This window comes from Furipterus horrens, unplaced genomic scaffold, assembly GCF_987537825.1.
Source record: "Furipterus horrens unplaced genomic scaffold, mFurHor1.1.pri manual_scaffold_17, whole genome shotgun sequence".
NCBI classification, from domain to species: Eukaryota; Metazoa; Chordata; class Mammalia; order Chiroptera; family Furipteridae; genus Furipterus; species Furipterus horrens.
Window position 1 is genome coordinate 116,364,838 of NW_028327187.1, and position 15,149 is coordinate 116,379,986.

The 15,149-nt window shown below is 55.0% G+C and overlaps 1 protein-coding gene across 4 annotated transcripts in view; it reads right to left on the reverse strand.

Moving 5' to 3' along the window:
• The window catches only part of TBL1X (transducin beta like 1 X-linked), a 98,961-nt gene that overhangs the window by 64,466 nt on the left and 19,346 nt on the right, over window positions 1-15,149 (reverse strand). For all 4 annotated transcript variants that reach the window (XM_090264487.1, XM_090264486.1, XM_090264485.1 and 1 more), the window contains exon 2: window positions 240-313. The gene's annotated coding sequence lies outside the window, so the exon portion shown is untranslated. The remainder of the gene's footprint in view (window positions 1-239; window positions 314-15,149) is intronic.

Sequence of the window (15,149 nt, forward strand, 5' to 3'; positions counted from 1 at the left end):
CCTGTTGTGATCAGCACCTCTGTTCTCTCCCCTGGAACGTCGGACCTCCAGAGCTGAACAGAAAGTTGATCAGGGCCTGCTGAAGCTAGCCAAAGCGCCCGTGACAACAGAGCGTCACACGGCACCGCTTCCGGGACACACCGCTCATGAAGCGTCACTTCACGGCAAAGCACGCACCATATAAAGGTTGAGAAAACATTCATTATGCTGTAAGAAACCCCTTTCCCCACGGCACTTACTCAGAGCCACGCGTGGGCAAATCCCTTCTTCCTTCCAGGGGGTGTGTTTACGCCCGTTTTCTGTCTTCAGTCACCTGTTAACAAAAAATACCCAGAGTGAGGCTCCCTCGTCTGTGGAAACCTGCGCAGGTCTGTTTTTGACCGTCCCCTAGGCAGGCGGACACCCGAGTCAGCGTATCAGGAGCTGACATAATGACCGTGGCCAACCGTCTCTGGGGCACTTCAGGCTGACGTCTGTTGACAGAGCATGGTGGCATCGTGCACATATCTGTGGGACATGTTCACGAGCTCGGGACCGATCCCAGCATCTCAGTAACCAAAAACTCCACTTGGACAACAGACCCGTCTTTCTCCACCACACGGAAAACTCTGCTCCAACGACACACCCATTTTCCTCCCCCATCCTCAAGCATGCGACGGGCAAACAGGAACCTGTAGACCCGGCACAACTCAGCTGATTTTCACGGACAACGAGACCCCGTGGCGTCGCGTGGCAAATAGAATCAGCAGTCCATTTGCTCTGGTATCAGGGACACAGGAGGTCTCTGGTCTTGGGCAGTTACCCATCCTGGCTGGCAGGGAGAAGGGGATCTTGGGGACAGAAGAGCAGGAACGGTCCACTGTAAGCACATGTGTCCTGAGATCATTTAGGATGAGAGACAATGACCGTGCCACCGGGGACGGGGACGTCACGTGATGAGGGGGGCCAGGAGTGGAGTGAGTGGGGGCTGGGGCAGAGCCCTTGCTTTGGGTAAGAGGTCAGGCTGCCGGCGCAGCGAGTGCAAATGTCCTGCAGTGAGAGCAGCCTTGAGAGACAGGAAGGCCCAGCGGGTTGCGTGGCAGAAGAGAGTGAGGTCAGGTCCTCAGTCCCAAAGGACCTCGTGGCCCGTGGGCACAAGACCACCGGCAACGCATGTGTGATGGGGACAGGGATACAAGACCTGAGGTGACGTCTAGGTCAGGGCTGGAGCCACAGCCTGAAGGTGGGGCCCTGTCCTGGGATGCGGGAAAGCAGACGGGAGGAGAAATGAAGACAGCCAGCCATTTCAACTCCAAGCTCTTTGGTAACCAGGGAGTTAAACCCACAAGTCGGAGCGAGCGGGAGAGGCCACAGTTACGGTGAAGTCTCAGAGCCGCCCTGCAACCACAAAGCTATCCTCCCTGACAGGAGCTAGGTCCAGAGCAGGGTTTCTCAGCCTCGGCACTGCTGACACTTTGGACTGGATCATTCCTGAGGTGGGGGCCATCCTGTGCACGGCAGGATGTTTGGGGGGCATCCCTGAGCTCTACCCAGTAAATGCCAGTTGTGACCATCAAAACTGAGCCCAGACATTGCAAAGTATCCCCTGCAGGGCACAACTGCCCTGCTGAGAACCACTGGTCTAGAGACTCTGAGTTGAGGATCGAACCCCAAGAGAAGGTGCTGGCCAATGAGACAGACAAAGTGTCTGGGAGGAAGGAGGTAATCCAGAATGGTGGGGTGTCCTTAGTGACAAATATCTCTCAAAAATCATAAAGTGACTAGCAAATAACTGCTGAGAGATGAATCACAAGGAGGACACACATGAAGGATGACAAGGAACACTCTGTCCCCTCTTCGCATGTTCACCGTGTGGGAGAAATCCAGAGGGGCTTCCTGGAGGAGGTGACACTCCAGCTGGTGCATAACATCAGGTGAGGGGGAAGAGAAGGGGGCCGCACCTTGCGTGGTGCTGGAGGCAACACATAGGGTAAGAAGAGGGCACTGAGAGTTCTAATAGTGTTGGGTGACGCTTTCATGGTACTCGGGGAAGAGGGTGAGGCACAGTCCCAGAAGGCTGGTAGGTGGACAGAATGGGGCTGCCCTGTCCAGCTGGGGGAAGCAGCGGCTGCCTGGGCAAGATGGCTTTGCAGGTGGCACACTCCCAGCGGGGGCAACTCCCGAAGTACTGGACAACCTGTGGAGTTCCACCCAAGTAGCAGCCAGGGCCCCCTAGCTGGGCCAGCCCATCATCCTGCATCTGCTGAACCATGTGGGGTGAGGGGCTCATTCCCGGGGAGGACACGGGAAGTGAGCAGGCAGGAGCTCCACACTGGGCAACCAGATGCGACACTGAACGCATCCATCCGTGGAATAACAGATTGGATATTTCTGCTTTTCTCTCTGTCCCTGCCACCTCACCCCCCAAAATCAGTAACTAAAAATAAAAAAAGAATTTTAAGAACTTTTCCTTCCATAGCCCCATTTTCATTTCCTGCTTTCCATCCACCATCATGAAGCATGATTCTAGGCTCTGGACGCGGCTTGCTGTGGAATTGCGAGGAAACACCTCCCCACGCTGCCCTGGTGGGCACAGAACTAGAACGTCCGCTCCACGTAGGGTGCCTCTGGGCCCAAGAATCTAATTTAAAAAACGCACCACCTCCCCCAGTAAAATCAAGTGATTCAGGAGCTGTGCTCACTGTGAAGCATCTTTCTTTCCTAAACTGACTTTAAAGAACTTAAACTTTCAGATCTGACAGGCCGAGAAAGCGGTACTTGGCTCTGTGCAAACAGCGGCTTTGGATCCAGACTTTTCTGCACTAAACTCAGAACCACGCTCTCCCCTGACGCACGTCCTCAGGAAGACGTGCCTGAAGTCAGACGCCGTGAACACGCCAGCTCCCGTGAACACGCCAGCTCCCGTGAGCCCCCAGCCTCCCAGGAGCCGGAGTGCTCTCCCCCACCGGAGCCAACGTAATTCCCCAGCTGGGAGCAGGCAAGAAGAAGGAGATGTGAGGCGGGTTCCCAAACCACACAGAAAACAACAACAAAAATAAAACAGCGACCCGGTGCCATCAGGGCAAGTGGCAATCCTGGCGCCAAAAATGAGATGGGGTGGGGGCACTACGAACGTCTGGTGTCAAAGGCAACTCTCCATCCGCTGAAGGGAGCCATGAATGGAATTCTCTGTTTCCTGGACACCTGTTCAAAGGAACAAGGATGGGGCCCTGGCCGGGCGGCTCAGCTGCTTAGAGCGTCGTTCTGATTCAAGGCTGCGGGTTCGATCCCCGGTCAGGGCGCATACAAGAATCAACCAATGACGCATCAAGAAGTGGAACAAGAAGCCAATGTTTCTCTCTGTGTGTCTCATCAATAAACAAAAAAAAAAAAGAAAAAGAAACAAGTGTGCCAGATGCTTGAGTCATAGTATCCAAAAAAATAAAACAAGAGACAAGTGTTTAAAAACACAGCCGCTAGCACATGCACAGTTTCTCCCACGGGAACGAGAGAGGAAATGATGGACTCTGGACAACCCCAGACGCGGTAACTGGCCCACTTGCTCAAATCACCCTGATGTTCGGGAACCGTCACACAGCGAGGGGCATGAGGCGAGTCAACCTGAAGAGCGGACAAGCAGCATGAGGGCAGGATGCCCACCTCCACACAGCCTGGCTTCCTCCAAGGATACCTCTCCGAGGTGCTCCGAGTCCCGACTGGGCCGCGGGTCTCTCAGGGTCAGTCACAGTGTATTGGAAACGCACTTGTGTGCCAAGCCCTACAGCACCTGCACAGCATCATTTTAGCGGCTGCCTAGTAGCCACGGGAGGGCCGAGAAGGGACTTAAGACCTTCCGCATTCAACTCCTTGCTATGGTAAGCGACATCGCCGGAAACAGGGAGAATCCTCCCTTAAGGGTCAAAAATTGTGTGGCCTGCCAACATCTCTCAAACCTGCAGCTTTGTTACCTACTATTGAAGGAAGCAATGCCTCACGGCAAGACCCCCGAATGGCAGCAAATTCCGCGATACCTTTGACATTCTTTGTGCTTTTGTTACTGACAGTAGGGTCGAGAGGTATCTGCAGAACAGGAGCGCACAGGAGACGCGGACCTCAATCCATCAATAATGCCCGGTGTGTGTGAACCAATATCCAGGCTTCCGGAGAAATCGTCACGAAATAACTGCCATGGAAACATCTTCACGAACTTGAGCTGAGAATCGAAGGGAACCCTTGATGAATGAAATCTGACTTCCTGTGCCCAGGTCTTTTTTTTTTTTTTTTTTTTTGCTGAGGCGACCCTGGCCCGTGTCATAGCCACGCCCCTGCAAGCGAACAGGTGCAGAGCGACCTCACTGGAAGGTCAGCTCCATGAAGGCAGGAGCCGCACCTGTTCTCAGTTCACCCATGCCAGGAACACAGCACCCGCGCGATAAACCTGCGGAACAAGGCGATCTCTTTCTGTTTTGTAGCTTCTGTTTCTCGGACTGCGTCTCTGCCTCTTCTTCCTCCTTCCTTCTCCCGTCCGGGGGACGCCAGCATTTCCCTAATACTCTGCCCTGAACCTCTTTCCTCTGGCTGTGTTTCCACGGCAGCGAACACGGCATCCCTCTTGGCAGGTTAAGTCTAAAGCGCTATGTCGGGGCAGCCCCTCCCCGTGGACCCGTCTGGGCCCCGAAGGAAAGCATTGCAGACGTCACTGTCACTCTGCGCCCAGCCTCACTTCACTCTTCCGTCCGACGCACCACCTGCTACCGTTCACGTCCAGGCCCCAAGCCTGGCCGCTGCCACTGCAGACTCATTCCGTCCCGTTCTCATCCCAATGCTCCATCCAGCAGGTGCCAAGAGCTGTCATTTCAACCCCACAGCGTCCCTAACCTGACACGTCTGCACAGCCACAGCCACCCCACGGGGTGCCCTGGATTCTGAGGACGGCATGCAGTTCCCTCTGTCTGGTCACTCCCCCTGCGAATCCTCCAAACCACGCGACTCCTCCCTGACGCAGTGGGCTGGGCCTAGCTCGTCACCCCCAAATCACGCCGCGGACCCCACCGTTCTAGCACACACACGCAGCGCCTCCGCGGAGACCCGCTGCGTCCTACACAGCGGGGAGGGGCTGACGCCCTGTCCAGACCACACCGCTGTAACACTACACGCAGGTGCCACCCGCAGCACGCAGGACTGTGCTCCTTCCCAGCCGAGGAGTCCTCGTCCTCGTCCTCAGCACCTGGGACTGTGTCGGGTCACAAGGCACAAGGGGCGGTGAGGGCAGAGGCTGCAGATGGCATTCAGGTGGTTCACCCGACCTGGGGAAGGAAGGAAGTTACCCCGATGACGCAGGCGGGCCCAACGTAACCAGGAGAGCCGCTTCCACGGGGAAGGGGGTTGCGGGACAGCCGGAATCTGAGTGACGCCACATGACAAAGCCTCACCGTGACAAGAGTCAACCACTGCTGGCTTGGAAGGTAGAGGAGGAGCCAGGAGGCCAGGAACTGCTGCAGCCTCTAGAAGCTGTAAAAGGCAATTAACCAAAAAAAAAAAAAAAAACAAACAAACCAGGATTTGCCCGGGGGCCCCAGGAAGTAATGAATATAACGCAGCCCTGCAGAGAGCTCAGTGCTAGCTAGCCCGCTGAGCGCTACTCCAGACACGGGAGCTCCAGGGCGGTAAGATAAGACGTGCGCTGTTTAAGTCCCGTCAGTCAACAATCGCAAGCACTGTGCTCAGTGAAAGACGTCAGCCCTGGCCGGGCGGCTCCGTGGGGAGCGGCGGCGTCCCGTACACCGAAAGGCTGCAGGTTCGATTCCCGGTCAGGGCACAGGCCTGGGTTGCACGTCAGATCCGCAGCTGGGGGCACGCGTGAGAAGCAACCGCACAGGGATGTTTCTCTCCCTCTCTTTCTCCTTTTCCCTCTCTCTGAAAACAAACAGACAAACAAAAACAAAAAAGACACGGGGCCACTGTGCATGTAAAGAGGGAACCACTCAAAAACACTTGGGGAATATGTTACATGACCTTAATCATCCGTGTTTCTTCCTCTGATTTTGCCGGTCTTTGTCACCGACGCTCCATCTGACGGGAACGACACTACTTTATTATCTTATACCTGTAATTCCATAAAAATCACTCACTCTACCTATCCTTTTCACAGTGACACTGTACAGACGTGTAGATACTGAACTTCAGAGACAGGTGTATTTATCTTCAGACAAGCAGAATACAAAGCAACTGGGTCTGACAAAGAGTCTGTTCTGTCTGCCCCTCTCCCTCTGCCTGTCTCACGTCTCTCAGCTGCAGCTGGGCTCATTAGTCTTATTTCTTACACAGGAAACAGAACGAGGAGGAGAAATCAGGCAGGAAAGCTCCCAGGCCCAGCCTCATCCCGAAGCACCTGAGCCTCCAACCCTCGCAGGCAAAGAGCAGAAAAATAAGCCTAAGACCGCCAGCCCTTCCAACACCCTTGAAGCTTGTTTTCACCCCAAACCTGTTTGCGCAAACAAATAAGGAAAAGTACCGGGAGCAACAGGTTGGCACCTCGATGCCCGTGCCGGCCACGCCACCACGCGCCTTAAATACCCACACCTTTTCGGTGCCGATGAGACGGGCGATTTTCTCCTGCTCACAGCAAGCTCTTCAACAGGACAGAGCTGATCGCGAAACGGCGCTCCGCAGACGATTTTTCCATTACCGTGCAGATAATGTCTTTCTCAAAAGCAAACCTCTTATCATATAAATCTCGCCAAAAACGCCTCCTTATGAAGCAATTGTAGGGCATTCAGATGCTCTTGTGGTGAGCGTGCAGCCAGCTCAGAGGGCTTCCCACAGGGTCAGCTGTTTCAACTGTTCTAGCTACCTTTTCACTTTATTACTGAGAAATTGGGCCAGACACCTCAGCGTACCGGAGCCAATAAATAAATAAGGAAATAAAAGCAGACGTTCCACTCTACAGTTCTGGGTAAGGCTGAAACCAGTCAAAGCGGTTCGTCGGTGGCCTCAAGTCTCAGAGGGATTTAGAAGGCATCCACCTGATGGCAGGTGTGTAAGAGCCATATACTGGATTGTGTGTGGGTTTCCATGCGAGGAGAGATGCCGGGAGGGATATCTCTCACCATTGGCGGCAATCGAGAAACCCAATAAATCCCAGTCCTGCCCTGGCTGCTGTGGCTCCTTTGCTTGGGCATCATCCCACAAAGAGGAAGGTCACTGGTTCGGCTCCTGGTCAGGGCACATGCCTGGGTTGCGGGTTTGGTCCCTGGTGAGGGCACATGGGAGAGACAACCACCTGAGGTTTCTCTCCGTCCCCCTTAAAAATAAAACAAAAAAAACCCAGCCCTGTCTGTGATTGACACCCTCTGCTCCATGTCCAGGACCATGCACTGTTGTAAGCAATCTGTGCCCTGGAATATTCCAGCCGGTGTCCATGGTCAACCCACTTCCCTTGTCGACGTCCCTGAAGGCATTCTGCATGGGGTAGCCAGAGCCCGCCTCAAGGGGCACAGAGGTTGCCCGAGACTCTCGGGAGATGCGCTAACCTCCTAACACAGTCCAGAGGCCTGCCCAAGGGACCCGACCAGGCTTGCTCTCCCCCACTCTGCTCACCCAGGCTGAGCTCAGGACCTTGGGACAAGCGGCATTCCCTCCCTGCACCAGCCCCTCAGGCCCCATGTTACCTGCGGCTTCTTCCTCAGTGACTCATTAAGATGCCGCAACCACAGGCTCCTGTCTTGGGGCCACCTGGGTCCCCCCAGGACGCCCCTCCCTGCTGCAGTGCAGCCACATCTGTGCGCACACCTCTGTGACGCGCCCCCTCCCGGCCTGCGCTCTGCCCGCCATGGCCACGCCAGCCCCGCCACCTGTGCTCCCCGCTGCGTCCCCAGCACTTAAGGCAGCCCTTACCGCACAGCTCTGAGCAAATACTCGCCGGACAACCTGAGTGAGTGGCGAAGGAGGCCCCGGCTAAGGAAGCATTTTCCGTGGACGGGATCTTCACAGAAGGGAGCAAAGCAGAGGGATGCGGTCTCTCCCCCACAGCAGCAGAGGCCAGAAGCTGCACGTGTGTTCTGGGAAGTCAGTCCCCAGACTTGGCTGGAATGTGTGCACAGACCAGCGTGCGTGGGGTGGGGGCCGGTGAACTTGGATGGAGGTGGGGGTGGGGGAAGGGAGGAGCGGGCAGTGACCGGCAGCTTTATAGTCAGTAAACGTTCCCTGGATTCCACTGGAAACACAGGCAACAAACCTGGTGGAATTAGCAGGCAGGGGCTGAGGGGCGGGAAGAGCCTGGCGTTCCACAACCCCAAGTTCAGGGGCACACGGGTAGAGAGGGAAGGCAGGGGCCACGGAGCTGGCCTTTGAAGCACTTCGCAAGCAGGAGAAAAACGCAGGACCCAGCAGAGGGCTCTGCTGCCTTGGGAGAATGCTTTGCCTGTGTTCAGGGCGACGCCAGAGGGTAAGGGTCTGCAGAGGACCGAGGGGAGGGCCCGCGTCGTCCTTCTTTACAAAACAGACAGCTTCCCATCAGTCCCAACCACGCGAATTCTTGCCGAGCTTGCAAGATGAAGCTCACGTCTGCCGCGCGCCTGAGAGCCTCGCTCACCGGTGGAAACTCTGAGATGGTCTTTTCCTTCCCCGAGGGGGTTACTGTCCACAGAGATGATGGAAGGCTTGATAAGCGTGCCTGTCTGTTGTCCAGGCCGGAGGTGGGGACAGTGAGCCAGCGGGGCTGGCGGAGAAGGCGGGGAGGCTCCTCCCTGCGCCCCCCACCCCATGGCGCAGCCCGCAGGATGGGCAAGTGTCAAACCGCGGCTGGGACGGGTCCCTTTTCCAGGCTTCGTCTCGAACCACTGGAATTAGTAAGTTATAAAAAGTAGACGTGCATAAAATATAGGGAGCCCACAGCTTTGTGTCCCGGGGACCGTGAGAACCTGCACTTTTCTGTGCCCCAGCTTTGTCCCAGCCCCGTCCTCTGGGCCACTTTTGGCCCCACCAGGCCACACGCCTGGGCGCTCTGCTGCCGGACTGCCTACCTACTGCAAGGCCTGATCTTGCCCCAATCAGCCAGCCGCCTGGGGCTACACTCCTACTACCCTGCTCCCAGGACGTCCAGGGGCCTTGCGCCCAGCTCCTCGGAGAGTTATTTTGAGATGGTGTCAGGACAGGGGAGACCCAAGATTTTCCACTCTGCAGCTGTGCTGGCAGCTTTGAAAGTGGGGTACTGTGAAAAATGACCTCAGCTCTCCTCAGTGCTTTTCAATTGTAGCCTAATTTGACCCCTTCTCCTCCCAGCTGCCCCCCCCCCCTGCCAACACTTCCCAGCTGGAGAGGTGGCGGCCCCTGGTATATTTTACTAACACTTTGACAAGTCACGAAACGTGAAGGAGCGCCCTACCAACACCCAACCTAGGTCAAGTACTCCTTTGCCTTATTACTAGGTACATCAGACCAGAACAAGCTCAAAAAAGAAATCTTGAAATTTAAGCAGCCTCCCAATTATTGTACCAGGGGATACAGCGCAAGTTGTCCCTGGTTTCTGACCCAGAAATGTTTCTCTGGCAGGGACAGGGCTATGAAAATGCAGTTGGGTTCCCAGCTAGTCCAGGAGAGCTGTGGAAGTAAGCCGCAATTATGACCAACAAAAATTGGTCACGACAAATAAGAAGGTCCCCGTAACATGCCAACCATACACGGTGGCACTGGACATGTCAATCATACTGTTTCTGAGAGAAACGGACTTGTTCCTACGTATGGGGGACCACGGACGGAAAGCACGTGACATGTGCCACATCTGCCTCCCCCTTGGCTAGGCTTTAGCAGATGCGACCGTCATATATAATGGCTACAAAGGCACGATGTGAGTCACGGTGTGCACCAGGGGAGGGCCAGCATTCCATGGGAGGTGCCAGAACGCAGATGAGCCCCCTCGACCACTTGCCAGCGGCGGGCCCTGCCTCACAGCTCTGCTCGGACAGGTCACGTCACCCCCTTCCGGGGTGGGGCCGGGTCCCTTCAGGCCAGGTGGCTCTGCTAAGTTGACAATGCCCCGTGAAGAGCTCAGCTGCAGACTTTGCCCACCAATACTTCCAGCCTCTGGGTGACCGATGGGGCGGGGGGGCGGGGGAACCACGCAGGAAAAGAATAAACAAGCAAAGGTCACTTCTTGGTGGCCCCACCCCCTCTTTTCTCCAGCCACACATAAGGGCACCCCCCCCCTCATTTTGTGCCACCGCCCTGCTGTGACAAAGGCAGCACCAACCCCTTCCAACGCTGCCGTAGGAATAACCAATAAGCTTTCACGCATTACCTGTCCCGGGATAATGGGCATTTTAATGGGAACCAAGTTCATGCCGAAGAAGGAACTCTCTAGTAGTGGGAAGTAAGCGTCCGCAGGCAAGACGAGAGGGAAACAGAGTCCAAGTGAAGAAGAAATAGGAGCAAGGAGGAGGAAGTGCAAGTCATACCTGGCAGCGGTGTACGCCTTGAAGCAGACGGGACTGCGCTCGATCTGCAAAGAGCCGGAGATTAAATACTTCTGGCTTGCCGGGGCCAGAGAGTGTCTGTTGCAACATTCTTTGTGCCCAGCATGAATGAATGGATGGGTGTGGTTGTTCCAATGAAACACTGGGGGCACTGACGTCTGAATTTCATATCATTTTCATGTGTCACAAAATATTCTTCTTCTCTTTCGGCCATTTAAAAATACAAAACCATGCTTAGCATGCAGACGGCACAGAAAACAGCTGGCCGGCCTTAAAGGAATCCAGACACGCACTTTGGCTCGGAGACCGTCTGGGAATGGGGCACCATCATTTTTTCAGGGGTCCCGAGCACAGTCCCGAGGGTCCTGAGGAACCCTAAGACTGGACATTACCATGAATTAGGGCCGGGGGAGGGGGTATTGTTCAGCATGTGGAAGCACCCTGGTGCCCTGGGAACAAAACATGAGGTTTATGGTCAAACTGACCCACCGGGCACCATTCTGTTCTCAGCTGCACTGTGCGGAGCTGTGGGCCCGCCTTGGGGTGAGCACCTGCAAAGCAGGAAGAGACTTTCCAATGGCTTGAATGTATTGTGCTGGACACCCCCAAAGGAGCTGGCTACAAGACTTACAATTGCAATCCTTCTGTCCCCTGCAGGCGAAGTTCAAGTCCTATTCATGCCCTGAAGCTCAGGATCGGGTGTCAGTGGAGGGATGGGACCCTGGTGCTGAGAATGAACCAGGTCCATGTGAATGAGGCCACAGTCCAAAGAGAGAGGTCAACAGCGGGACAGGCCACTCAGGTTTCAGTGCAGGAAGTCACAAAGAAGTCCCCTCCCTGCAGATCAAACTCCAAGGCCCAAAAGGAGACGGGGTCCACCGGGGGTCGGGGGAGGATCTTCCTCGCCCTCCGCTGGCCTCTGCCTCCCACCCTGCACGTATGAGCTCCCCACCCCGGCCTGCGGGCAGGGCAGCCGTCCTCGCAACCAGGTAGCATTGACAGCTTGTAACAAGCACGTGCTACCACGGGCAGGAACCGTCACCACGTGCGGTAACAAAATAGCAAAAGATAGCTGTTTAGACAAGTTTTTTTTTTCCCCTCCAGGAAACTAAACCCTGATGGTTTGTCTTCAGCCTGTGTTCTTAGTGTAACTCAGCACCGGCCAGGTCGACAAAGCTCGGGGCCAAACTGCTGAGTGCTAGGAAGAGTCAATGACCAGCTGAATGTCATAAGCTTAAAAAAATAAAACCACACACAACCTTTTCCAGCAGGTGCCTGCTTTTTGTTTTGCTACGTTTACACATAGGGAGACGGCTCGTGTTCCACAGAACGGCAGGCGAGTCATGACCGCCAAGCAGCATTCACGGCGAGGTGCGCAGGCTGGTTACGACGGAGCACGCACGCGTCCTGGCCTTTCCCCATTTCCCTCGCACGCTCCCTAGATGCTCTCGGTGGAAAAGAAGTCGCAGAGGACGCGATCATCATAGGGAATTCCCTGGAAGCTGAGGACGAGACCCCAGAGACGGCTTCCCACACCCTGGACGGTGCCATGTGCCATTTTTACCCCCATGGTCATGATGCCACCAGTGGACAGTCTTGACAATGGATCGAGTGGCCGTGTTGTGCTGGAGCGACCTGAAAGCATGTGGCCTGAGCCCTGAGCTGTCAGGAGAAAGAGGGCCGTCCCTTTGTCCTCCTGGGCCCCTGCCACAGGCTGATCAATGACACTGTGAGGACGAACGTTCACTTATTCTGTTCCCTCTCATTGCCTCTTTCCAGGAAAATACTGGTACATACGCAACCCCAAGACAACCTACAATTACAGGGGTCTATTTTGATTTAATCCAGTCAATCATGGATGAGGGCAAGCACTGACTTATTACAGAAGCTCAAATGACGCCCACCTCCAGACAGGAGAAGCACTGTTCCTCCCCAAATCCCCACACAGGGGAAGGCGGAGGCAGGCGCCCTGCGCAGTCACGAGGACAGGCCGGGCGATCCCGGAGACCTCGCCTTTCAGAGGAACCGGCCTGCACAGCACGGTTCCTGTCCTCAGAGCTGACCCTGCTTTTCTAACTGCCTGATTTCTCCAATGTAACGTAAATTTCACTCCAGACAAAAACGGGGGTGGAAGGGACCCTATCGGGAGCATCACGAGATCCGCACTTGCTAGACCCGTGCGCAGCCTGGCGGCGGTTCACATCAGCCTCACGCGGGGCCCTCTGTGCTGTCCCGAAGCCGAGGCCGCCTCCAAATTTAGCTCGCCGGCTTCTGTTTTCATCTCCTCTCTTACTACGTGTGAATTTCTAGGTCACCTGCTCGTCAGGCTCACCAGTGTGCCGGGGAGATGACCAGCCAGGCAAGAACCGCTGAACTTGTAGACACAGAGCAGACACGGGGTTGCAGAGGCCGGGGCGGGGGGGCAAAATGGGTGAAGGGGGGCAAAATGGGTGAAGGGGCTCAAGAGGAACAGATGTCCAGTTATAAGACAAGTAAGTCCCTGAGATGTCATGCACAGCGCGGCGACTGTAGTTCACAACGCTGTGGCCTATGTCAACATTGCTAAGAGAATGCACGTTAAAAATTATCGTCACAAGAAAAAAAAAAGCAACTGCGTGTGCTGATCATGTTAACTGACGTACTGCGGTGATCACGCAGCAATGCACACAAGTATCAAATCATGACGGTGTGCCCGTGGAAGTAACACAACATTATGTACCCATGAATATCCATCAGAAACATCTTTAGGGAAGGAACGACCGAAGGTCGGGACCTGCTCTGTGGCCACGACCCTGTCCCTGCATCCCGTAAGCCAGGGGAATCCGGAAGTACAACAGCCTTGCCCTCGCAACTACTGTTTCCTAGAGAACCATTTCGAGTCATCATTATTAAACTGAAAAAAAAAAAACAAAAAAAAAAAACAAGTTTTTTTATAACAAAATGATTTCCATCATTTGCCGGTAAGACCCAAGAGGTGACGCTTGGGTCCTCTGGTCAAAACAAGTTCTAGGAACGAAGTACGCTCCAGAGCAGAGATTCCCAACCTTTTTCACCTCGTGGTGCACATAAACTGGTTACTAAAATTCTGCAGCACACCAAAAAATGCATTTTTTGCCGATCGGACCCCAAAGCGATGTGTAATTGTGACTCATTCACACCAGACTGCTACGGCTACGCTGCCTGCTGTCCTTTTTGGATTGGACCATCTAAGGGAAGGAGGCCGGTGTCCTGGGCTGAATAGTCAGGGTCTGTGTGTCTTTCAAGTCCCTGCAGCTCACGGGTGGAACGCCGCTGCTCCAGGCAATTGCTTCCCGCTAGGTTTTCAAAGGAAAAAGCCTCTATCTGTGGGCTGTGCAGGTGGGGACAGCTGCAGCTCACCGTATTGTTCTCCAGTTGTCCCGCCAGCAAGCAATCCCCCGATTTTTGTCACCGCCCCCCCAGACACTTCCACCGCGCACATCAAACCGTGCCCGCGTAGGAGGACCCATGAGGCGGTGGGTGGGCCTCCCCACAGCGCGGCGCCCTTCCATTAAGGAGGTCCAAGGCTTCTCTTTGTCACGTGGCCACCAAGCACCAGCCTGCGAAGCACCGGCCCCGGAGACAGGAGGTGTGATTTCCGGCAAAGTAGAAAAGGCTGGTCCCGCGGACCCCGTGAGCACAGAGGGAGGCGCGGTTGGCAATGGAGACCTCTGGCAGTCAACAATCACCACACGCGCGCTCGTGGCCACAAACCGGGAGGCACGATCCCTGCTATCAAGAACTCGCAATCCTGCAAGTGAGGAAAACGAAAATACACGCTTCAAAGAGCTGGCCAAAGGCCACCTGGAGGAGGAAAAAAATACTAAGCTCATAATGGGAATCTAATAAAAAGCAGATTTTTCAACACCAAATAAACGGTCCATTTATTAGGCAGAGCAATAGTAAGGAATTAATAAGACTTAAAGAATTAATACAGTACAAAGCAAATGATACAAAGCACGGAAATCCCGGAGACCGAGCCAAGACTGCGGGGTTTTCACCTGTGTCTACAAAGGCACCCTCAGACGCGGTGCTGTGCCTTCTCCTCCGCCGTCCGTATGTTTTTGCGTGGAAGAGCCCGCCACTCACCTTCCCAAGAGGACAGTCCTACGAGATGTGGTTCTGCAGCTCTAAAGTGTGACAAATCCACTGGCATTTGCCATGTGCCCAGGCCAGACTATTCCTTGGCGGGGGTAGGGGGACGTCTCATGCATTATAAAACGTTTAGCAGCCTCCCTGGTCTCCACCAGCCAGATGCCAGGAACACCCTCTCTGCTAGTCAGTTGTGACAGCAGAAATGTCCCCAGAGATTGCCAAGGGTCTCCTGCCAAAGTCACCCCCGCATCCCAGCCAAGGTGAGAACCACTGTTCTAAGATGGAACCAAGGAGGCCGCCCCTCCGACCAGCACCTGTGTGGCCAGCATCACCTGCAGAGCTGCTTTTCCTGGATGCAACGGGGTGAATCCAGGCCCACCCACGGCCTCAGCGTCCCTCCCACACAAACCCCCCTCCCTCCTTGTAAAACAAATAAACACTTCTGCTCCCTTTGCCAAGCAATTTTATAGTACCTCCCTCCCCACCCCATGGATGTGGGATCTGTTACTTGCTTCAATCAGTGGGTCAGTGGCATGCTAGTGGGAGAGGCAGATGTACTGTGGCTTCTCCTTACACCAGATGGGA